The sequence below is a fragment of the Macaca fascicularis genome, chromosome 5 (assembly GCF_037993035.2).
Source record: "Macaca fascicularis isolate 582-1 chromosome 5, T2T-MFA8v1.1".
Classification (NCBI taxonomy): Eukaryota; Metazoa; Chordata; class Mammalia; order Primates; family Cercopithecidae; genus Macaca; species Macaca fascicularis.
In genome coordinates this window covers 132,168,508-132,194,921 of record NC_088379.1, presented here as the reverse complement: position 1 = coordinate 132,194,921, position 26,414 = coordinate 132,168,508, and the positions used below count along the sequence as shown (strand labels likewise).

The following is a 26,414-nucleotide window of genomic DNA, read 5'->3' as shown; positions in this document are numbered from 1 at the left end:
ACTGATAAGCTAGAAGCTATTTTTCAAAAGGAAAATAGTTATCTACAAGTTATCTACAGAAGAAGGCACATTTATTTTTCTAAAATTTGGTGGTTCTGCTCTTCTTTAGGATCTTGCCAAAGTCTTTATCCAGCACCTGTATTTGCCACAGATACTTTGAATGTCATTCAATCATTGAAAAAATCCAAGAAGACCTACCAAGCATTGTACTTCTTTTTTAATGATAGGTGAGTTCAAGGCTTAACAACTTATCTTGCACTTTGGAAGGAAGGTACCACTACCATGCTCCAGATCACTGGCCCCTCTGAAATGGCTTCAAGATAATAGGCCTCTAAATTTTCAGTCACAAATGGAAAATTTGCTTTGCTGTTCAAATTATTTAAGCCATGTAGCTTCTCTTTAAAGTTGTGATATTTCAAGGCTCACTAAAGTCCTTGGGCACTCAGTAAATAGACTTTAAGGATTTAACTTTTCTTTTATCTCTCTCTCTCTTTTTTTGGATGAAATGGTTAAGTGGCCACAGGTGGGAGTTGCACCATCAGGGAAATACCCAGGCCTGATGGCAATTACACAGCTTGCCTATACACCCTGTCCCTCTCCCATCCTTTGCTCATTGAAGATGTCACTCATTGATCATGGCCCTTTTTCTGAGCCTGAATATTGTCTCAGTATTCTTAATACAGGCCTTAAGCCAACCAATTGATAAGAGTTGAAATCTGTTTGCTATTACATGAAACTTCTGCATGAGAATCACTGATGTGTTTGTTAAAAATGTAAATTTCCTGGGCTCACAACAGGGCCTATTGAATAAGAATGGTTGGGCTCAGGAGTTTACTTAACAGGTATTTAAAAAGACAGCTCTAATTTTCCTGTCAGCTTTGTTAATCTTTATAGATAGGTTTCTTTGTGACCCATGGCCCTGACCTACCTTTTCTTATAGTATTTAACTTTAGAAAACTTTCTATTATAACTTCTTTCTCTTCCCCTTAGAGATGTAAATATTCCCAGCCTCTTGCCAGTTTTAAAACTCAAGAATATCTTTCTCAAAGAAAACATAAAAATGGCCCAGAGGTTTATGAAAATATGCTCAACATCACTAATCAGCAGGGGAACGCAAATAAAAATTACTATGAAATGCCACCTCATACCCATTAGGATTGCCATTATCAAAAATACAAGAAATAACAAGTGTTGTTCCATTTGCCACAACGTGGATGAAGCTGAAGAACATTATGCTAAGTAAAATAAGCCAGACACAAGAAGAAAAATATCACGTGTCTTGTAGAATCTTAAAAAATCAAATAGGAGAAAATGGGAGATGTAGGTCAAAGGATACAACATAGCAGATACGTAGGATGAACAAGTCTAGAGGTCTAATGTGCAGCATGAGGACTAAAGGTAATAACAGTGTTTTATATTTGGAATTTTTGCTAAATGAGTAGATTGTACATGTTCTTGCCACATTCAAAAAAATTGGTAACTGTGAAATGTTGGATATGTTAATTGGCTTCACTATAGTAACCATTTTACTATCTATGTATCTCATAACATCATATTATATACTTTAAATATACACAATACAATTCATTAAAAAGAAAAAAAAAAAGACCTGAGTGTCATTACTTTGAAATGTAATCATCAAGGGAGTGCCTCTATCACTTACCCTTGGTGGAGGGTAAGAGTATAACTTCAATAAGTACCAACTAGAAAACACAGATGGTCTAATCACATTGACCAGCCTCCCTTTGACATCCTCCTGTACTTTTCTACTGACCTTGCTAGCACTTAAAAACTCCCCTGCCTTTTGTTTCATCACATTGCATTAAATCTCTCTCCCCTCTTGGAATAGTCTTGAATAAAGTCTTCCTTTCCTGTTTAAACTGTTTGATGCAATTTTACTTTGATAGTTTCACAGGTGACTTTCATTAACATTCAAATATAAGACACATCTCTCTAGATACTGAAGGGTAACCTCTAGGGAAATCAGCAGTCATTAACAAACAAACTTCACAAGTACACATTGTTGTTTCTCAGTCATTATCAGTAGGATTTAGTCTTTGAAATGACTTTTTCAATAGGAGCGTTTTAACTAAGCAAAACCTCTTATTTAGTAAATCTGATAACAAACTGCATAAATTTGTCTGATGACTGAGAAGGGCAAGGAGTGCAGTCTGTAGTAATGACTCAGAATGATGCTAAGCAAACATATAAATAAGATCTTAGTGTAGGGGTAGAATTGGTTTAGAGAATACTAGAGTAAATTACCAGCATCCAAACTTTGTGTTTTTATCCCATAAAGGCTCTCAGTTCTTCTCATAAAGCAGTCATAAAACTCTGAGGCATCAATGGCAGATGGCAGAATAACACTGTTAAATGGATATTCTAAGCTATGTCAGGTTGCCTTTCATTTTGAACTGAAGTCAACAAGAAGGATGATCTTCCATAGACCATTCAGTATCTCTGGGCTTCAATTTCTTTACCTGTAAGATAAAGAAGGCTTATCTCACTTTGTAAATATTTTTATGTGTTTTGGCTTCTCTACTATTCCCTCTTTCTGGTCTCTTCCCCCTAGGAAAGTTAAAGTTTCAATGATTCTATGAGTATGCGAACAAGACTTTTTTTAGTGGGTTTTCAATATTTATGTAATCCAGGAAACCAAAAACTTGAGTTGGGTAAGAATTCTTGTGTGAGATGAACATTCCCACTGAATATTTTACCCACTTTTATTACTTATATACTGGTCATATTATTTTCAGGTGATTAGATCAGTGTACCATTTGGATTGCATTCAGGACTATTAAAATTATGATAGATACTGAACAACTTGGGACAGAAGAAAAATATGTGGTTATTTTTGTTTTATTATAAGTAGAAATGTCATGCCGCTGTTTGGTTTTTCTGTAACAGAAATTACTTGACATTCTATTTACTTCTTTTCTGGATTCATGAAGATTTTTGCAACAAATATCAATGTTCATGGTTATCAGTGTTTTATGGGCATAAGCATAAATAAAACCAAAATTTCTGGGACATTTTTCTTCCTTTCATCTATTTGTCCATTTATGACATAAATATCTACTGAATGCCTACTTTGTGGCATTGCAGAGGCTATGTGCTGATGATAAAAAAATTGAAAAGGTTCGGCAAAGAACTACAATATAGAGAGGTAAGTGTTAATGGAGCTAAGTACCAAATATTAAAGGAGCACAGGGCTGGTGTTATGACCTCATGTGGGGAGTGAGGTTTTCTCAGGGAAAGCTTCAGAGATGATTTGACCTGAGTCTTATACAAAGAGCAAGAATTTGGCACATTAAAAAAAGTTGGGAAAAGAAGAGAGCAGAGGACAAAAAAGTTTAGAGGAAGAAATTTTGGAGAAATGATTTTCTAATCAAAGACACAGACGACTTTTGTGCCAATTTCCTTATTTGCATTTCCAATAGGAAGTCACTAACCTTGGTTTTACAGTGAAATTCAGTGTGATGCTGATGAAATGATAACTGGGCCATTACTAAGATTCATGAACATTTTCCCATGGAAAATCCTCATAAAGTCTGCTGTTTCTCACAGATTCATGACCCTGTAAAGCAAGAGGCCTATAAAGAAAAACATTTGTGCTCATGAATCTAAAATCTCGTACCCTCTGCTGTGATTATAGCAGGTTGACTTGAACCTCTGTATAACAAGGGAGTGTAAATACTGTCAATGCAGCCCTTCCTTTTTTGGTTAGGGAGTTATGCCTATTTGGTATTTTCTTATTTACTCCAGGTGATATTAAGCACACAGTTAATCAATTTGAGAGGATTATGTCCCTTTAATTTGCAGAATAACAGAAAAATCAATTTGACCAACTAAAACTTGAAAAGCAATCTTTAAGTGTGGGTATTTTTTTTTCAGTTGTCTCTGGGCTTTTCAAGACTTAAATTATAACTTTGATGTTCCCCTTTAAGCATGATTTTATACCTTATTAGTCAATATTATCAATTCAATGTCCTTTGAAGAAAATCAAAATCAAAATATTTAAAAAGGTGATTGGGATATAATACATTGTTTATTAACAGTTATCAAAACTTTCCTAAGAATGTGTACCATATGCTTTCTGATGACATGGGTAAATTAAAATGATACTGTTCAGATCACTGCACCATCTCTAGTAAGTTGAATATGTTTTGGTCTTAAATGAATCTTTGATGAGATTAATAATAATTAAAGACACTTTGCCTCTATCATCATAAATTTAGGACATTGGGAAAATATGTATTTTTAAAAATTGTATTTTCTTTAATTTAAATAGCAATGAGAAAATGTTAGGAAGCTCAGTGGTATCTTCCAGGAGATTTACACTTCTCACTCAATTTCTTGATTTTAGATTTCTTTCCAATAGAAAAGCTTAAATTTTGGCACACTTTAAAGCCTAAAAAGATATTCAATGGTCACTGTAGGGAGAAACCCTATTTACAAAGATGTTTAGAGCCCCCAGGTTCTTAAGGGATTAAGGATCTTATTTCACCCCTTCTTATTGGAAAAAGAGGAATTAAGTGATGCATGTACAACCTAGATCCCAGAGTTCTGTGCCTAAGGAATACGTAAAATTTTATGAACTGACTTATGCACTTTCCAAGTTGGATTTGTTATATGTACAGGTATCGGTTTCTTAGTTTTCTCAGTGTTTTTAGGAGCTTTAATACAGGATATTCTTTTCATAATTTGATTGACTTGTATTGCTCAAAATTTTCTGAAAAAATGATTTAATGTTTTGCAAGTAAAAATGATGCATGTTCTTGTTGACTTTACTTAGTTACAACAGAAAGAAAAGAACTATCATATAACATCTAGTACATTAAGAATTAAATTCTAGTTTGGTTTCTTCCATCAGATCAAGAAAAGTACAAACAAACCCTGATTTATTGATGGTTCAACTTACAATTTTTTGACTTTATGATGGTGCAAAAGCGATACACAATTAGTAGAAACCATATTTCAAGTATCCATACAGCCATGTGGATTTTTACTTTTAGTACAGTATTCAATACATAATAAGACATATTCAACATTTTATCTTAAAATAGGCTTTATGTTAGATGATTTTTCCCATCTGTAGGCTAATGTAAGTGCTCTGAGCAAGGGTAAGGTAGGTTAAGCTAAGTTACAATGATCGATAGGTTAGATGTGTTAAAAGCATTTTTAACTTAACAATGTTTTCGGCCGGGCGCGGTGGCTCTAGCCTGTAATCCCAGCACTTTGGGAGGCCGAGGCGGGTGGGTCACGAGGTCAGGAGATGGAGACTATCCTGGCTAACATGGTGAAACCCCGTCTCTACTAAAAATACAAAAAACTAGCTGGGCGTGGTGGCGGGCGCCTGTAGTCCCAGCTACTTGGGAGGCTGAGGCGGGAGAATGGCATGAACCCGGGAGGCGGAGCTTGCAGTGAGCCCAGATCATGCCACTGCACTCCAGCCTGGGAGACACAGCGAGACTCCATCTCAAAAAAAAAAAAAAGAAAACAACAAAAAAAAAACCAATGTTTTCAAGTCACAATGAGTTTATGTGGACATAATCCCATTGTAAGTCAAGGAACATCTGCAGACTACTGCGGACAGAAAACAAGGTATACTACATCTGAATAGTCCCTTTGTGTATTAGGAGAGTAAAAATCTTGGTAGTTCTCACAGAATTTTTAGAAGAAAACACATTTTTCCTGATGAAATGAAAATGGGGCTCTTTTTAAGGTAAGGATTAACTAATTGAGACTACAAAGAAATATTGCACTCATCTGAAGGTGAGACATTTGTCAGCTATTAAGTTAGAGAGTACAGTTCATAAGACTACTCTCTCTTCTGACACCAATTGCAAGTTTGAGGGTTCTCAAGACTGCCTTTAGGTTTGATAATTTGCTATGAAGACTCACAGAACTCACTAGAAGCTGTTATACTCAAGAGTTATGGTTTATTATAGTGAAGAATACAAATTAAAATCTGCCAAGGGAAGAAGTGCATAGGAGGAGTCCAGAAAACTACCAAATGTGGAGCTTCCATTGTCCTCTGCCTGTGCAGTCGTGGCCAACATTACCTTACCATCAAGAATGTGTGACAACTGTGACAGCATGTACAAAGTATTGCCAACCAGAGAAGTTCATCTGAGCGTTGATGTCCAGAGTTTTACTGGGGCTCCATGGTTGACTGCTGAATGGCTGCCCCTTAGCCTTCATCTCCATAGGCATAGATGCCACATGTCTCGAAGCCCCCATCATAAATCACATTGTTAGACTGTTTGGTGGCCAAGGCCCCAAGTAAACAAAGACACTCTTCCTGGAGATCACCTCCCAGGTAATGAGGGCAAAAGTCAGAACTTTCTTTGGGTAAGATTAACTCTTTAATACGCAGAAACCAATGTGGATAACTGGAGGAAAGAGCTGGATATTTTGAAAGTGAAGTCTCCTTTTCAGAATGTGACCTTTTTTTTTTCTTTTTTGCTGCAGAAGCTACATAAGTAGTCAAAAATGATCAATTAGGAATCAGATCTCAGTTTATGTTCCCTGGTTTGTATGTCTGCTAGGCATGTAATCCAAAAGCTGTTTTATTTTCTTAGCTTCACTTTCAAGGATGATGAAACTAGAATAATCAACCTTGCCTATTTCCTCAATTGTAGTGAAACCTAAATAATAAAAGGTAAAATTGCTTCACAAAGCACTATATAAATGCACTTTATAATATTTAATATCTCTGAAGAAGAGTTTGCAGTTATAAGTTATCAAACTATTTTAGTTATTAATTTTCAAATTGAAATTTTAAGAATATTGTCAGCAAGGAACATGACTTTTAAGTAAAATTTAGGGCTACAATATAAAGAATAAATACTTAAATATTTTACTTCAGATATATAATTACCAGCAATAGAGAAGAGGGCATTTTTATGGATAAAACTCTTCTACTCTGCTAAAGTAAAAAAGTGTGAGCTTTAAAGAGAAATAATCCCAGAAACATATATCACTAGGGGACAAATTATTCATATAATGCGTTGATCTACACATCTTATAGGGTTCATGTTATTATTAATAGTGAAATATTTAACCATGGCAGGGACATATTATGCTAATACATTTTATATTGTGAATAATAATGTCAAATATAATTTATAGTTAGCTAGTAAAAAGCTATCTTTGAATAAGACCCTGTATACCTTGGGTATATAGGCATTATTTTAATTTGTTTAGCAAAATGCAAGTTCAGAAAAATAATACTTGTACTTTTTCAAAATTGTTATCATTTGAGAAGCTGAATAACCAGAAGTTATATTCCAGTTACATGCAGAACATTTCATTTACAGAATACTTACAGGAAGAAAATATATCTATGCACACCCATGGACTTTTGCTAGCGGTTATAAACTTGATATATTGTCCTGGTTTATTCTTTTGTTGGAAAAAGAATAGAGAGAAATTATCCATCTGGCTCCTGTCCTGAAGTTGAGCCCAAGAGGGAGGCGATGTAGGGTGAAGACTTAGAATCTTTGCACAAAATGAATGTCTTGCTGACATTGTGAAGCTGTGTATACTTATGAAATGCCAAAGTTCTCTGCATGGTCCCTGTTACCCACCTCTAATTCTTTCACACACAAGGTCTTCCAGATGTTCCTAAGGAGAATGTGTCTCTTTAAAATAAAAGTTATATCCGCCATCATTTTCCACATATTCCTATGGCATCCATTTGCAAGACTTTGTAATAAATTCCCAAACATCTGCAGATAGTATCTCCATAATTACTTTTGAAATTACTAGCCACCTGTCAGCACAGAGATTACTACTATGAAGAATGTCAAATGGGAATTAAAGTTTTTTTTATTAGGTCACCAGCATTCTACCATAGACATATTGTGGGCAGATAGGACCGTTTCAGCACACAATTTTATTAGGTACAATAAATTTGAAGTTTACATGTTCCACAGTTACTGCATATGCGTATTTACTGTGTGCATATGTATTCAGCAGTAACTGAAAACTGCTTAGGATGGCAGTAGTACCTTGGGGTTTGAGTTTCAGATGAAAAAGAGATGTTCAGCTTCTTCATTTCTTGTACAAAAATACATTTGCTTAAAAAGCAACTGGAGCTGCTTAGGACACATTATGCTGCTTCGCCTCATGGAAATGCTGTGAAATTTAATTTTGCCAATACAAAACTGTATGGGAAAGGATAACTCCTAAGATTTATCCTAGGAGGAGAAAATAAAAGAGTTAGAAAGCTGAAGCACTAGTTTGATGTAAGTGGGGAAACAGCTATGAAATATCTCATGGTGCCCATGTGAGAAATAAGAGCAAGGGAGATTGATTTGCCCTTGACCTCTGCTACCCTTCCAGGCCTAATAACCAGCTAATATTTGAATGCCTGTGTTGTGACAGGCCTTATGTTGAGCATTTTATGTGTTATCTCATTTAATATGGAAAACCACCTACAGAATTAGGAATTACTATTGTTATTGTTATTATTACCTCCAGACTACAGTTTTAAAAGATAAAAAAATCAAAGTTTGCCCATGATCACATAGCTAGTCAGTGGCGAAACAGGGACTTCCACCATCACTATTGAGTATGCAAAGTCACCAATTCTCAATGTTGCTAAACCTAGTGGCCATTTCTCAGTCCTCTCTTGTTTGACCATTAGTAGAATTTGAATAATAGAATATATACTCGAAGAATTCTTTTCTCTCTTGGCTCCAGGGATAGCATATACTCACTATATTACTCATTCTGGACACTCCTTCAATCTTAGATGGTGCTTCCTCATCTCCTCAGGGCTCAGTTTTGATCTTTTCTTTCCCATTCATGTACTGACGGGATGATTTCATCTAGTAGTTTCAAAACATGCGATACCAGTTCTAGGCAAATGACTCCTCAAGTACATCTCCAGTATGGTCTCCTCCAGACTCAGGATCTCCTCTAGAGTTAGCTATCTTCTGTCTCTCCCTCTTTAGTTGGCTAGAGAGAATAAGACCTGAAGTTCCAGTGTGGACTTAGAGGCCCCTTAGGTCTTTAGTGTAACACAGAGCAAATTTCAGCTTCCTAGAGTAGGCTTCACTTGAGTTTAGGGCTTCAAACCCAGCTAATAATAAAGTTAGTTTTTTCACTGTCTTCCAGTATTCCCTGTATTCTGCTTCCCTTAGGGACCATACGGCAAGGGACAGCTATGGTCTGGGGCAGAATTCATGCATTAAATCTAAATTCCATCTCAACTTTTAACTGTTCAACTTGCCCATTATTACACTTTTTGAGGGTAATTATAGTTGTATTGAATCTTGAGCGTGTATAGTAGTGTTTTTAGATGATGGCTTTTTGGTGGAATTTGAATCACTACTATATGATACGACATACTAAGATATGGTATAATATATACACTTTGTATGAAGTATAGGCATACCTCAGAGATACTGTGGGTTTGGTTCCAGACCACCACAATAAAGTGAACTATCACAAAAAGCAAGTCACACGATGTTTTTAGTTTCTCAATGTATATAAAATTTATTTTTATATTATACTGAGGTCTATTAAGTGTGCAATAGCATTATGTCTAAAAAATGTAGATACCTTAGTTAGAAATAACTTATTGCTAAAGTCTATCATCCAAGCCTTCAGTAAGTCATAGTTTTTTTGTTTTTGTTTTTGTTTTTGTTTTTGCTGTTGGAGGGTCTTTCCTCAATGTCAATGACTGCTAACTATCAGGATGATGGTTGCTAAAGGTTTGGTTGGCTGTGGCAGCTTCTTGAAGTAAACCAACAAGTTTGAAGTCTTGAAGTTGTATGCCAACAATAGTGTTTAGCATATCAATTGACTCTTTTTTTTTTTTTCACAAAAGATTTCTCTGTAGCATGTGATGCTGTTTGATAGGATTTTACCCACAATAGAATATTTTTCAAAATTGGAGTCAATCCTCTCAAACCCTGCTGCTTCTTTATTAACTAAATTTATGTCATATTCTAAATCATTTTTGTCATTTCAACAATATCCACAGCATCTTCACCACAAATAGATTCCATCTCAAGAAACCACTTTTCTTTTACTTATCCATAAGAAGCAACTCCTCATTCATTCAAGTTTTATCATGAGCTTTCAGCAATTCAGTCACATCATTAGGCTTCACTTCTAATTCTAATTATCTTTCTATTTCTACCACACAAGCAGTTACTTTCTCCACCTGTCTTGAACCCCTGCAAGTCATCTATGAGGGTTGGAATCAACTTCTTTTAAATTCCTGTTAATGTTGTTATTTTAACCTTCTCCCATGAATCACAAATGTTCTTAATGGCATCTAGAATGGTGAATTCTTTCCGGAAGGTTTTCAATTTGCTTCACCCAGATCCATCAGATAAATCACTCTCCATAGGACTTATAGCCTTACAAAATATATTTCTTAAATAGTAAGATTTTAAAGTCAAAATTACTCCTTGACCAATGGGATGCAGAATGAGTGTGTGTTAGCAGGTATAAAAATAGCGTTAGTACCCTTGTACATCTCTATTAGAGCTCTTGAGTGACCAAGTGCATTGTCAAGGAGCAGTAATATTTTGAAAAGATATTATGAGCAGTAGTTCTCAACATTGGGGTTAAAATATTGAGAAAACATGATGTAAACAGTTGTACTGTTATCCAGGCTTTGTTGTTCCATGTAAAGAGCACAGGCAGAGTAGATTTAATACAATTCTTAAGGCCCCTGGGATTTTCAGAATAGTAAATAAACATTGGCTTTAACTTATTTACCAGCTGAATTAGCCCCTAACAAGAGAGTAGGCTTGTCTTTTGGAGATTTGAAACAAGGCATTGGCTTCTCCTCCTTAGCTATGAATGTCCTAGATAGTATCTTTTTCCAAGAAGACTTTTTTTTTTGGTCTACATTAAGAATGTTTAATGATTTGAAAATCTACAATGGTGGCTGTGTAGCCAACCTCATCAATTATCTTAGCTAGATCTTCTGCGTAATTTGCTGAAGTTTTTCTGTCAGCATTTGCTGTTTCATCTTGGACTTTTATTTTATGGAGATGATTTCTTTTCTTCAACCTAATGAATGAATCTCTGTTAGCTTTCAACTTTTCTTCTGCAGCTTTCTCACTTCTCTCAGCCTTCATGGAATTGGAGAGAGTTACGGGGTGCTCTGAATTAGGCTTTGGCTTAAGGGAATATTGTGGCTGATTTGATCTTCTATTTGGACTACCCAAACTTTCTCCATATGAGCAATAAGGCTGTTTGTTTCACTTTCTTATAATTTATAGAATAGCACTTTCCTTCAAGAACTTTTTCTGTGTGTTTACAACATAGCTAACTATTTGATGCAAGAAGCCTTTCAGCCTTTCCCAGCTTTCAACATGCCTTCCTCACTAAGCTTAATTATTTCTAGCTTTTGACTTAAAGTGGGAAACATGCAACTCTTTCTGTCACTTGGAGATTAGAGGTCATTGTAGGGTTATTTATTGGCCTAAATTTAATATTACTGTGTCTCAGGGAATAAGAAGGCCTGAGGAGAGGGAGAGAAATGAGGGGACGATTGGTCAGCAGAGCAGTCAGAACACACACATTTATTAAGTTTGTCATCTTATTTGGACACAGTTCATGCTGCCCCAAAACAGTTACAGTGGCACCATCAAAGATCCTTGATCACAGAGTAACACAACAGATATAATAATGAAAATGCCTGAAATATTTCAGATATAAAAAGTGTAACTTTCTATTTCTTCTACTTCTTATCTACTGTTCAGAGATATAAACTTCCATGAAGTAGAAAGTCAGAAGCAAATATTTTGTTGTTTAAGAATTGTTTTGCTCAATAAATTCGGTATTGATGGAACGTACCTCAAAATAATAAGAGCTATTTATGACAAACCCACAGCCAATATCATACTGAATGGGCAAAAACTGGAAAAATTCCCTTTGAAAACTGGCACAAGACAGGGATGCCCTCTCTCACCGCTCCTATTCAACATAGTGTTGGAAGTTCTGGCTAGGGCAATTAGGCAAGAGAAAGAAATCAAGGGTATTCAGTTAGGAAAAGAAGAAGTCAAATTGTCCCTCTTTGCAGATGACATGATTGTATATTTAGAAAACCCCATTGTCTCAGCCCAAAATCTCCTTAAGCTGATAAGCAACTTCAGCAAAGTCTCAGGATACAAAATTAATGTGCAAAAATCACAAGCATTCTTATACACCAGTAACAGACAAACAGAGAGCCAAATCAGGAATGAACTTCCATTCACAATTGCTTCAAAGAGAATAAAATACCTAGGAATCCAACTTACAAGGGATGTAAAGGACCTCTTCAAGGAGAACTACAAACCACTGCTCAGTGAAATCAAAGAGGACACAAACAAATGGAAGAACATACCATGCTCATGGATAGGAAGAATCAATATCGTGAAAATGGCCAGACTGCCCAAGGTAATTTATAGATTCAATGCCATCCCCATCAAGCTACCAATGAGTTTCTTCACAGAATTGGAAAAAACTGCTTTAAAGTTCATATGGAACCAAAAAAGAGCCCGCATCTCCAAGACAATCCTAAGTCAAAAGAACAAAGCTGGAGGCATCACGCTACCTGGCTTCAAACTATACTACAAGGCTACAGTAACCAAAACAGCATGGTACTGGTACCAAAACAGAGATATAGACCAATGGAACAGAACAGAGTCCTCAGAAATAATACCACACATCTACAGCCATCTGATCTTTGACAAACCTGGGAGAAACAAGAAATGGGGAAAGGATTCCCTATTTAATAAATGGTGCTGGGAAAATTGGCTAGCCATAAGTAGAAAGCTGAAACTGGATCCTTTCCTTACTCCTTATATGAAAATTAATTCAAGATGGATTAGAGACTTAAATGTTAGACCTAATACCATAAAAATCCTAGAGGAAAACCTAGGTAGTACCATTCAGGACATAGGCATGGGCAAAGACTTCATGTCTAAAACACCAAAAGCAATGGCAGCAAAAGCCAAAATTGACAAATGGGATCTCATTAAACTAAAGAGCTTCTCCACAGCAAAAGAAACTACCATCAGAGTGAACAGGCAACCTACAGAATGGGAGAAAATTTTTGCAATCTACTCATCTGACAAAGGGCTAATATCCAGAACCTACAAAGAACTCAAACAAATTTACAAGAAAAAAACAAACAACCCCATCAAAAAGTGGGCAAAGGATATGAACAGACATTTCTCAAAAGAAGACATTCATACAGCCAACAGACACATGAAAAAATGCTCATCATCACTGGCCATCAGAGAAATGCAAATCAAAACCACAATGAGATACCATCTCACACCAGTTAGAATGGCGATCATTTAAAAGTCAGGAAACAACAGGTGCTGGAGAGGATGTGGAGAAATAGGAACACTATTACACTGTTGGTGGGATTGTAAACTAGTTCAACCATTATGGAAAACAGTATGGCGATTCCTCAAGGATCTAGAACTAGATGTACCATATGACCCAGCCATCCCATTACTGGGTATATACCCAAAGGATTATAAATTATGCTGCTATAAAGACACATGCACACGTATGTTTATTGCAGCACTATTCACAATAGCAAAGACTTGGAATCAACCCAAATGTCCATCAGTGACAGATTGGATTAAGAAAATGTGGCACATATACACCATGGAATACTATGCAGCCATCAAAAAGGATGAGTTTGTGTCCTTTGTAGGGACATGGATGCAGCTGGAAACCATCATTCTTAGCAAACTATCACAAGAACAGAAAACCAAACACCGCATGTTCTCACTCATAGGTGGGAACTGAACAATGAGATCACTTGGACTCAGGAAGGGGAACATCACACACCAGGGCCTATCATGGGGAGGGGGGAGGGGGGAGGGATTGCATTGGGAGTTATACCTGATGTAAATGATGAGTTGATGGGTGCAGCACAGCAACAAGGCACAAGTATACATATGTAACAAACCTGCACGTTATGCACATGTACCCTACAACTTAAAGTATAATAATAATAAATAAATTAAAAAAAAAAAGAGGAGACTGAGACCCCTTCCAAAAAAAAAAAAAAAAAAGAATTGTTTTATAAGTTGAACAAGGCCAATTTACTTCTTTCCAGACCATGCTTACAATATTCTCTTTCTGTATTTATTGAGGGACTATAATTTCTAGCATATGAAGCATAGCCTCTGGTGGAGGGGACAGGCATTGGGACATGGGATTCTGGAAGGTATAATCCATTGTTAGAATGGATAGTGTGAGGAGAAGCCTCTGGGGCTCTGCATTTTTTGAGTTGTAGAATGTTCCTGGGCAGCTAGGAAAGCTATCAGCCTCCATTCATGAAATGGTATACATCACTGGCAATCTCTCTTTCCAGGCAGCACAAACAATCATATCTGTTTGAAATCATGTATATTGAGAAGATGCAACTTCCTGATTTTCTTTCATGGTCTCTCTAGAGTGAGCTGTGGGATTGTAGTTGTATATTTTGGGTATTACAAGCATATCATGTAGCACCATCTCTAAACCTAGCCAATTTTTTTCTTCCTGAGTCAACTGGTCACAGGCACTTCCCATGAGAACACATATGCAGGTTGCAGGAGAGGAGAGGAGATAATGTAGCAGGAATAGGGTCCATGGATATCTGAGTCACTTGCTCATGCAACTGACTTGTAGGTTCAGGACCTCTCAAGCCTGATTTTGTACATTCTACTTATGTTTGATGATTAATGCTACAGTGCAGGCACAAATTTATGGTGTGATGATTCAGACAACACTCAATCCAGAATAGGAATCTCAGGTCACATGGTAACTTTATGGTTGATGATCAAGTATTCACCTCTACTAAGGCCTTATAGTATGACAAAAGGAGAATCATGATCTCCAGAGGAAGGTAGACCATTGCTTAAGATCTAACAGGTCTGTGCTATGATTTACTTATAAAGGCCTGATAAAAGCTCTGTACAGCTTTCCTAGCTGCCAAAGAGACTTGAACCACCTGTGGTTTAACCGGATCGTATAACCCAAGTCTCAGAGCAGCTTGCAGGTCATCCTGGAAAAATTGCGTTGCTGTATCTTGTTCTGAGTGCCACTCAAAACTGACAACTTTTTGGGTTACTTGGAAAAAGTTCAGAGTCGCATGCCCGGAAAAGGCACATGTTATCTCTACAATCTAAATAGGGCCATTAGAGACTATTTCTTTCTGAGTGGTAGAGGGAGTCAGACAGCAGTATGACCTTCACCTTGGAAGGAATATGAGCTTAGAATGATTTTTACAGATTTATATGTCAAAAATGGCATTGAAAATAATAAAAAATTTAAATTTATGTCAAATAATATTTTATTGAAATACAGCCATTCTCATTTGATTACCTAATCTGTTTCTGTATATAACAGCAGAGTTTATTAGTCGGACAGAGGTGGTATAGATCATAAAACCTAAAATATTTGCCATTTGCCCCTCTATAGAAAAAAATTATTGCCTCCTGCAAAATACAATTCTAGGCTAATAAATCTATAGAATCAAAATTAAATGGGAAAAATCCTGGGATAATGTGAGAAACCAAAACTTAAGTAGTAAATTAGAGACTTGAAAAAAATTCAACAAATGGTGAACAAATTTAGAAGTGCTGTTAAGGAATTGTTTCTTGAGATTGTGGATCTATGTTGTTTTTATAGGTGACTCCATGTAACATTTGCAAAAAAAAAATATTAAAATTATCCCAACTGGATTCACAAAGTCAGTATAATTTTGCATCCCAAATGAAAAATTGAAAACAAATAATGTTAAATGATGTTAAAAATACTGTTTAAAATCCTCTAAAAAATTAGAGAATTGGGGCTGGGCGTGGTAGCTCACACCTGTAATCCCAGCACTTTGGGAGGCCAAGGTGGGCAGATTACCTGAGGTCGGGAGGTCAAGACCAGCCTGACCAACATGGAGAAACCCCGTCTCTACTAAAAATACAAAAATTAGCTGGGTGTGGTGGCGTATGCCTATAATCCCAGCTACTCGGGAGGCTTAGGCAGGAGAATTGCTTGAACCCAGGAGAAGGAGGTTGTGCCTCCTGAGTTCAGTCACACCACTGCACTCCAGCCTGGTCAACAAGAGTGAAATTCCATCTCAAAAAAAAAAAAAAAAAAAAAGAAAAAAAAATTAGAGGATTGGGTAATCAAATTTTGGTGTATTAACAAGTTGGAAAATTATTATATAGCCATTAAGACATATAAATATGAATATAATGTTATAGGATATAAGTTTCAAGTGATATAATGTTAAGTGAAAAAAGTCGTATATAAAATTGTTTCTACCCTACATCGTTTCCCTGCATAAAACACATAGATGGAACCAAAGACTTATAAATAAACCTACCAATGCTGACCCTGATCTTGTTAGGGTGTTGAAATTATATAAGATTATTTTTCTTGGTTTTAAAAATCTATTTGAATAAATATTTCATAATGTGATTGTAGTCACTTTATAATAAAATAAAATTTTAATTAAAAAAATTTTAAATGAATTACTGATAGATTTTGTGGGAAATGTATTTTCTGGACTATATACAATATTTTCTTTTCCCTGCTAAATTTTATTATGTGAACTTTGGCTTATCCTTATAGTACATTAAATACTTTTTTCATTGTTTACTCATTTGACATTAATGTTTATTTCCTTATGACATCTATAGATTTGATGAATATATCTTTTACTCTGCCTTTATCTATATTGCATATAAAATAAAAATATTTACCACTAAATAAAACCACTGTCTTGAAGTTCTTGACGTACCTTCTTAATGTCAAATGCGGAAGACTATCTCAGTTCTCATTTTTCTGTCTTATAGAGTATTTGACCTCTGCCCTCTAAAGTTTTCTTTCTACTGAACTACAGCCCTGTCCCAGTTTTCTACCATTATTTCTACCATCTCAATGGAAACATTCACTAAGGTTATATATCTTGTTTCTCATTATTTTCCTTGGGTATCTTTCCCACTTCTTATCTCTACATATCACCGCTGTGAAGATTACTCCCAAATATCTATTTCAGGCCTTCCCTCTGAGCTCTGAATAATTATGTCTAGATGTTTGCTTAAGAATTCAGCTTGGTAGTTCTGCTGGAACTTAAACACAGCATTCCCCAAACTCTCTTCATTTCCTCTGGTGACAGCATTCTTCTTGTCCTCTAACTTTGGAGTCATATTTACCCCTCTTCCATTTTCCTGTATCTATTAATAGTTAGTTGCCATTAGGTGCAATCCACCTAAGTGGCATTTCTTGCTCTTTCTCCCCATACTGAGAGGAAATGTGCAGAGTTGTTAAGGGTGTGGCCTCTGGAGACAAACTGCTTGAGTTTGCTATGATCTAGCTCTGTGACTTTGGGCAATGTTTTTAGGCTTCTGATCCTCAGGTCCCTCATTTGCAAATTGGGGAAGGTAATATTATTAGCATATTATCTCACATAATCATTTTGAAGATTAAAGGATAATGTATGTTATGACCTCGGATGACTGCCCAGGACAGTAAGTCCTCAATAAAGCTTGCCTATTATTATTATTTTCATTCTAAGTGCTACCACCTTCATTCAAACTCTTTTAATGTCTCAGAGCTGTTACATTGTGTCACATGATGGATTCCCTGATTTCTGAAGAATAAGTCTATATTATTTTATTTGAGATATAATTTTAAAGTTTATATGAAACTCACTGAATTCTGCCAAGATTTATGCCTCATGTGACATCTGATGATCTGATGGACCAAATAGGAAACATGCAAAGTAGAGACATTGTATTCCCATCCTCTAGTGGCACATTTAGTGTGAGACCAGCAGGTTAAGAGGAGGCCTAAAAAAACAAAAAAAAACAAAAAAAAAAAACTCCAAAGACAGATGTATAGTTTGGAATGCAAAAATAAAACAAAACAAAGTGCTCACGTAATGTCAATGCAGGCAAAATTAGCTTAGGGAGAATTTACGGATCAGAAGATCCCAGAGCAGGGAAATGGGAAGCTGTGGTGTAGCCTCAGGACATCTCTGTGAGGGTTATTTGGTTATGCAACAACATCAACTAATTCCTCTCTGTAGAGTCATATGCACCCTGGATTACCACATACAAGAGACACAGAGTTCCCCTTTCTGTTTTTCTTTCACTCACAGCCAACCACTTGTAACCTCACTCAAGTCATTAGCTCAGAATGAAAACCTCATTTATATAATTGCTTTACATGCTTCTTTTGCTAATTTGTAGCTGTTTATTTCCCTGAAAGACATTTATGATATTTCCCCATTCTCAGTTTGCATTTAATACTACTAATTTTAAATGGTTCTATTTTGAGTTTCTGACCAAATGTGCATTTTAAAGGGGTGATTTTTAAAAGCATAGAAAGAATTCTCACAGCTTAGAGTTTCCTTGCATCACACTTTCTCTTGAAATGGCACCTGGGAAATATTGACGATTTTATTGTAGTCTATTTCCTCTTGTCTTGTGGCTTATTTCTATCTGTTTCTGTCAGCTATGAAAGATTTATCCATATGCTGAAGAACTGTGAAATATTTTATGAACTTTTCAGAAAGAATGATTGAATATTATGTAAGAGCTTAACTTTGTAAATTTATAATGGGCCTGTGACAATAGAATTCAGTTTCTGCTAGAGCTCCCTGGTTTTGAGCATCATGAAAAGACACCATCTTTGGTGCACTGACGCATTGGATAATTTCCTACATCTGGAAATGTTGGGTTGGATCTTTTATTGTGCTGTCCATTGAGGGGACCAGAAGGTGCATTTAAGCTGGTCTAAGATCAGGAACAGAGAGGTAAGTAAGATGTAATTATCTATCTATCTATCTGTCTGCCTGTGTGTCTGTCTGTTGTCTACCTATCTACCATCTATCCCTGCAACCCCTCTCTCCATCATGCTGATAATGCTGATAAACACTGATAATCAGTGTCCCACTCCTACATTATCCCTTATAATTGCCTTTGTCTCCTCCCAACAGGATGCAGTATTGAATAGTGTCAAGAGCAGAGATTGTGGAGTTAGATAGATCTGAGTTTTAATCGATCGAGAGCTACTGTTTATTTGCTGTGTGATCATGGGTAAATTGGTCATTAAGTGCTTCTGCAGGTTGTAATGAGGGCCAAGTAGAGAAATGTATATAAAAACTTGACCCACAAAGATGTAAAGGGTGAACAGTCTGTCTCTCTTTTTATTTTTATTTTTTTTGAGCCACTCCTTTCACCTGCACTTCCCAAATCTCTCTTTAAATCTAATTGACTGACTCTGGGGTTTTATTTTTGTTCCGGGTGAACCACTTCTCCCCGTTTTCCAAGGCTAAGGCTTTAATTCTCAATCTTTGGAATTTTCACTTTATTTATCCTCTTGTTCTTGGCTTGGGGCTTCTGGAAGGTTTGTTTAATTGCCAAATCTTATAAGAAATCTCTGGTCAGAGGGACATATACATGGGAGACAGAGGAGGAGGCAGGAGAAAGACAGGGAAAATTTTTCTTTAAATTTTGGGTCTAGCATCCCAGAGGAGGGTTATGCTGACAACTGTTAAGTTCTGAAGATCAGAAGCAAGTTATATAGCCTCATGCATAGGTAATAACTTGCTTCAGTCCTAGGGCAAAACGATGTCATGTTTCGTCAACTAGGGACAAACATCACAAATTTAGGTGCCACTCCATCATTTTTCTCACCATAATTGCATTTATTTATCTACCTGTAGTAATGTTAAAACTGTACATTCTTGTTTAATTTTAATCTAGCTATTTAAAATATCTACCTTTGTCCTAACTGCGTAAGCACTGTCTGTCATGGTATAAATGGTTTCTATGGGGTAGAGAGATTGCTAAATTTCAAAAATGATTATCATATACAAAATGTATTTCTTTGATGAGAAGGAGCTGTATACGTCAAGGTCTAGTGAGGAGATAAAAACCACACTAGTAATTCTAACAGAGGATTAATATAAAAAGTGTTAAATAGGTATTGGAGCACTGAAAAGGCAAAAAAGGAAAACTCGGTATTGCAGAATTATTCATTGCAGGAAGCAGCTACTACTCCCAGGGCTTGGGGAATCAAGGGAAGAAGCTATGGAGCTGGGACTCAGACCTCTGGCTGGCAGGTACTGGCATTTCTGAACAGGCTGCTGTGGGAAATGTGGGAAAAGCTAGAAGTGTAAATGACTGATGCCACTCTGCTACTGCCAGAGTGAACGGTCATTGCCAGGGTTAAGCTGCCAGGAACAGCACACGAACAGGAAGAAACAGTTTCTTCTCTATTCTTAAAAATTTTATTTTGAGTTGACAAATAATAATTGTATGTATTTATGGAGTACAATGTGATGTTTTGCTATAGCTCCAACCTTGAATCCTCCATCTAATGCTCCCATTAACAAAGCCTAACTGAGAATCAGCCAGCAAAGCTGAAATGTGGTTTGCAGACACATATCCTGACAGCACAAAGCAGAGTATAGAACAGTGGGTTGAAATGGAAAAATATTAACTAAATTACCATCTCAAGAATTTATGTGATTACACTGTGATGTTTCAGTGCATATATACGTTATATGGAAATTAAAACAATGATCAACATATATAAATTTTAAAATTAATGAAAAAAAGAATTTAAAGGACATAGGTTATTCTTTTTTTTTTTTTTTTGAGACGGAGTCTTGCTCTGTCACCAGGCTGGAGTGCAGTGGCACAATCTCGGCTCACTGCAACCTCTGACTCCCTGGTTCAAGTGATTCTCCTGTCTCAGCCTCCTGAGTAGCTGGCATTACAGGCACACACTACCATGCCCAGTTAATTTTTGTATTTTTAGTAGAGACAGGGTTTCACCATTTTGGCCAGGACGGTCTCCATCCCCTGACCTTGTGATCTGCCCACCTCAGCCTCTGAAAGTGCTGGCATTACAGGCATGAGCCACTGCGCCTGGCCAGGTTATTCTAATTTTGAATGTGTATTAGGCTCCACAGGAAAGCTACCTTTAGGGATTCTAGCAGCAGTAGCTTTTGTAGTTAAAAAATGTGAGTATGTGATACTTATAGTGATAGCTCAATGTCAGATTCCCATATCTGTCAGGTTCAAACACAAATTGGGGCAGAGATAGAAATGGGGGAAGAATGGGAAAGTTTTCTTTAATGAAGGATATTTCAAATAGGGGCAATATTATTCACTGAAGTTTTGTTGACTATATTTGTCTCTTATTCTAGTCTTAATTTAATAGCTAATGTTATGCTTGCTTCTCAATTTAAGACGTTTTAATTTTTTTTTCTGAGTTCTTAAAGACCATCTTCCACTCTCAGCTATTCTCTTCTCCTTTCTCTCTTTCCTTCCCCTTTTTCTCCTTTATCCCTTTTCCTAGAACTTCTTTACCTATTCCCTCTTCTACTTCCTTCCTCCATCTACCTTCCTCCTCTCCCTTTCCTCTCAATTATCACTATTTTATTTGGCAGCTCTTGACTAGAGGTGAGGTTTCAGACACATATTCACGTTTTTTTTTTTTTCCTGTGACTACTAATAGTTTGAAACAAAGCATTCTCTTGATTAAATTAAATGTTGAATATTAAATCTAAAATGACAAGAAGTTTCATTCATCTTCTATAAATTTTTTGAAGGTAAGAGGGTATGTTTAATCCAATCGGAAAACAAGCTTAAAAAGAATCTTCCCCTCCATTGTTTCCTTGGTACTTTGTTTCTCTACCTGCAACTGCATCCTAACAGCTGATGTGATGTTTTGGCAGATATGCCCAACTTTATTCTGATGGGACTGGAAAAGACAGAAACACTTACCTGTTGGGGAATTGTCAGTTTTAGTTACAGGCCTTCTAGTATCTGCTTTTCTTTGCGGCCCATGGGCTTTGGAAGTCATTGTCTTTTGTGATGACTGTGATGTATGCAGGCTTCTAGACAGAGTGACTGTGTATGTACCAGTTAGGTTAAGCCTCATTCTAAAGACAGTCTGATGCCCTAATCAGGAAGGCTCTGTTTGGGGATTATTTTCTACATTTTAATTGAGAATTCTATTACCCAGTGGTGGGTATTTTAAGCACTTCAGTAATTTGTATCAATATCTGTCTTTGACTTTGCTAATGAGCATATTAAATATCAGAAATGGGGTTTTCCTTGTAACTAGTAGCTTGATAACAGCAAGATGAATCTTAGGAATAGATTGTCAGGGATAAAATTAAAGGTATTTAGTATATATGGATTGGCTAAAATATTTTAGAGATATTTCTCATACTTGTCCTAATAGGATATAATAATCCAGTGATATTGTAAGTTTTTCCAGTGAGGGATGGAACCTCAGGCTTGATTTCAGTTCCTTCTCCAGTCACTGATTTAGGTGAGTTGTTGTTGCCTGACTCTGCTTCTGACTATAAGGGAACAGAATCTGGTCTCTGGACTCTTGTGTCTGTTCTGAAGGCAGCGCCAGCTTCATATGCCCATATGACCCAAGGTATCTTGGGTTTAAAGGGATCCTTTTTAATTAAGGGATCTATGCTTGGTTTAATGCTGTCACGTTCTTGAAATTCTTAATAATTTGGAACAAGGAGCCCCATGTTTTTGTTTTGCACTGGGCCATGCAAATCAGCCAGAATTGACTGCATTAACTTTTCATGCAAGGACATTGGGAAGGACAGAGCTGAGACTTCACTGAGTTTGTGAAGGAACTCTTGTGCCTGTTTATTAAGCCAATGCCCATATGTCGGGTAAAATCTGGTTTGAAACTTGCTTCAGTTAAAACCAATGAAGTTGTGGGGAATAGCTAACCCTCAACGCCTTCACTGACTTCCAGATTTTACAACAAAGAGTTGTACAAAACCAAATTGGCTTAGATCAGTTCACAGCAGTGTCATCTAGGTTTTAAGGACTACATAGTTTATCACAGCACAGAGAACTAAAACTCAGGATATGGAACTTTTTAAAATTTTGTTACAGAAAGTTGTGTTAGATGGTTAAAATACAGGCAGCTAGTTGTGCTACCAGGAAACTAAAACCAGATGGTAACAATTAATTATTGTTTTACTTATTTTGCTAAAAACTAGAATTTGTCATTGTATCCCTTTACTCCAGTGCACATTATCTCTGTATACAGTGAAACTGGAAATGGTAGTAGTAGTTTCTATTGTGTTTTTAAATAGAGCATGTGATTTTTGAACGCATCAGTTCATGGACTAGGCAGTACTCTGAAAACTCAGTCTTAGAGCAAGATTTTATTTAAAACTATGTGCAGAGAGGCTGATTATTGCCCAGTAACATTGATTGGTCTGACAGGGTCCTGGGAGATGAGGCATTGCTTTTAATTTTTAAAAAATTTTAAGTAAGACACACTTTCCCCCTCTCTGTTATGACTATGCCTTTTCTTTTGATTTGCAGTTAGAAAGTGGACATATTTTCCAAATGAATGAAAACTCAGTTTGTAATGAAATGGCAAGGGCTCCTTCATGAAGTACAGCCTAGGGACTCATAGAGGCCTGCTTCAGGCTAGACTGGAAATAAAAAAGATTATGCTTGCTGGCCTTTGAGCAACGTTCTGTTGACTGAAAGGTTTTCATCTTATTGTGAAAATGTACAATTCCTTTCTCTATAAACCCACTAGGGACTGTTCTACCTGTTGGTCTGACTGTTGATGCCTTCTGAAGTACATGTTGCCTTTTAAATTTTTTTTACTCTTGTGAATTGAAGAGGAAAGGAAGGTAAGTGACACAGCCTCACTCATTCATAGGTTTATTTATTTTCCCCAAGACAACCCGATGTCTATCTTGTTCTTTAAAAGGCACATCACAGCCTTTGTAGAGGTGACAATGTGGTGGTTGTGGTGGGATGAGGGCCTGCTGCAGGTCTGACTGGCATTCAAAAATGGTCAGTATGATCTGCAACTCCCTCTCTCTCTAAGAATGTACACACCATTTGCTTGGCAGTCTGTGACTGAGTATAAAGGAGGGCATCTACAAGCATAGCTCATCTCTTTCTACATTGTGAACATCGATACTTTATATTTATTGCCTGTCGTGTAAGAAGTTTCACACTTGAATGGATCTGGTAAACTAAACAACGACAAAGGAAAATGCAAAACAATGAAAGTTAAAAACCAGCTTAACTTTCTCAATTTCTTCTATTTTTGGTTGTTTATTGTACCAGTTGTGGGTATGTCCAGTAATTCAGAATAAAGCAACACTTTGAATTTTATAGCTAGACCAACATTTTTTCCTCTTTAATTAGTTTCCGTGGATTTAAAATCACATTGCAAACTTCGGTCTCTATGTTCATTTCAGAAGAAATCAGTACTGAGGTTTCCTTCCCAATTGTGTCCACCACTAAAAAGTCTATAAAGTTTATTAGACTTCTTTCACAAAGGTCATGGAAAGAGAAAATAAGAGTGCTTTATTTTAGATAAAGGCTATGTATTATAATAAGAAGACCATGTCACCTATAGCAGTCAGCATTTTTAATAGCAATAATAAATACGATGGTAAGTCAACATGGAACACATAATTTAATACTAGTAATTATATACCCACAAACCTCATAAAAACTAGGCTCATACTTTTAGTTCAAGTATACACATATCTATCACTAAATGACTGTGGGTTTTCAAATATTTCAGCAGCAAAGTATTTTTTATTCCAGTGCTGGATGGTGTCAGGTCAAAAGACTTTCTTGAGTACATGTTATTCAAGGAAAACCTTACTAAATAGATTTTATGAGAGAGTCACAAGCCCGGATGTATTTACAACTCTGAACTGTGACCAAGCTAAAGAGACTGTAATGATCACATAAATGAAAAAACATGATTGTACAATCTTCATGGCTTTCATAAAAGTGATTTTTTTTTGCCTAACATTGCAATGTTTAACCCATTTAAAATTTGAAAAACTATAGGAAAATATAAAGGAAGAATACAGTAATGAATATTTCTAACTGGTCCTTTGTATTTCTGTGGAATTCAAGACATTAAAAAAGGAAGAGACGGGGAATATAATACTCTTTCTTTTTAAACCTTTTATTTTGAAATACTTTCAAACTTACAGAAAAGTTGCAAGGACAGTACACAGAAATCTTGTTCAACCTTCATCCTAATTCCGCAACTATTAACATATTTAGCACATTTGCTTTTTCTTTTTACCTATTTACCATCTATCTTCCATTTCAAATGTTTATTGTTAATTTCCATGTGCAAATGTGTTGCAGATGTGATGCTGTTACTCCTAAATAAAGCAGTGTGTATTTCCTACTCATCCACAATGTATGTATCTCCAAATCAGAAAATTGACATTGATACAATATTATTTTATAACTCACAAACCCCATGAAAATTTCAGTATTTGTTCCAATAATGTCCTTTGTAGAAGCAGACACAAAGGAGAAGAAGAAGGAGAAAAAAAAAATACAAGGGCAAAAACAAAAACAAAACTTTTATTTTCCCCTTTTTCCTTTCTGGTCCAGAAACCAGGATCAAGAGTTTCATTCAATAGCCATGTATCTTCATTGTCCTTTAATCTGTAGTGACTCTTCAGCCTTTCTTTACTTCTTCATGTAGATATTTTAAAGCTGTACAAGCTGATTATTTTGTAAAATGCCACTCAGTTTGGCTTTGTCTAATGTTTCCTTGTGCTGTGATTCAGAATATAAATTTCTGGCAGGTATGTTACAGAAGGGGTACTGTTTTCTTCACAGTGTATTGTACTAGGAAACACATAACTTCCATTTGTGTCATTACTGGTTAAGTTAGTGTCAATTTGGTTTTTCTACTCTGTAGTTCATTAAGCAATATTTTGTACTTATTAAAAATAATCAATATGCGTTTTGTGGGAGATACTTTGAGCCTCATTAAATATTTTGTTTCTTATAAAACTTTCACCCAGTAATAATCTTTTAGATCAGTGGTCCCCAGCATTTTTGGCACCAGGGACTGGTTTTGTGGAAGACAATTTTTCCATGGATGTAGAGAGGGAATGGTTTCAGGATAAAACTGTTCCACCTCAGATCATGAGGCATTAGTTAGATTCTCATAAGGAGCACACAATCTAGATTCCTCGTATGCGCAGTTCACAATAGGGTTTGAGCTCCTATGAGAATCTAATGTCATCGCTGATCTGACAGGAGGCAGAGCTCAGGCGATAATACTCACTCACCTTCTGCTCACCTCCTGTGCAGCCTGGTTCCTAACAGAATGGGGACACTGTGTTGGGGTCCCTGTTTTATGTGATATATAGTAGTGACTAAAGTTTTCACAATTTTTAGATGTTGATTTTTGTCTGAATTAGTTATTTTAAGATGGTTGCCAAATGGTGATTTTTAAAATTCTATCATTTCTTCTGTAATTATTAGCTGGAATTTGATAGAAAGCAGAGCATTCTCTCTTTTTTCCCATCTTCCTTCCCTTTCTTCAGTATGAGCTTTGGATTCCTATTATAATCAATGGTCTATGATGTAATT

General features: G+C 36.2%; 1 long non-coding RNA gene across 3 annotated transcripts in view; it reads left to right on the top strand.

Moving 5' to 3' along the window:
* Positions 1-26,414, top strand: part of LOC123573624 (uncharacterized) — a 253,019-nt gene that overhangs the window by 170,892 nt on the left and 55,713 nt on the right. The window contains exon 1 of one of the 3 annotated variants that reach the window (XR_012435356.1): positions 18,608-18,781. The exons of the other annotated variants lie outside the window; for them this stretch is intronic. This is a non-coding gene — a long non-coding RNA (uncharacterized lncRNA). Of the gene's footprint in view, positions 1-18,607; positions 18,782-26,414 lie in introns of those variants that run through there. 3 annotated transcript variants of the gene reach the window in all.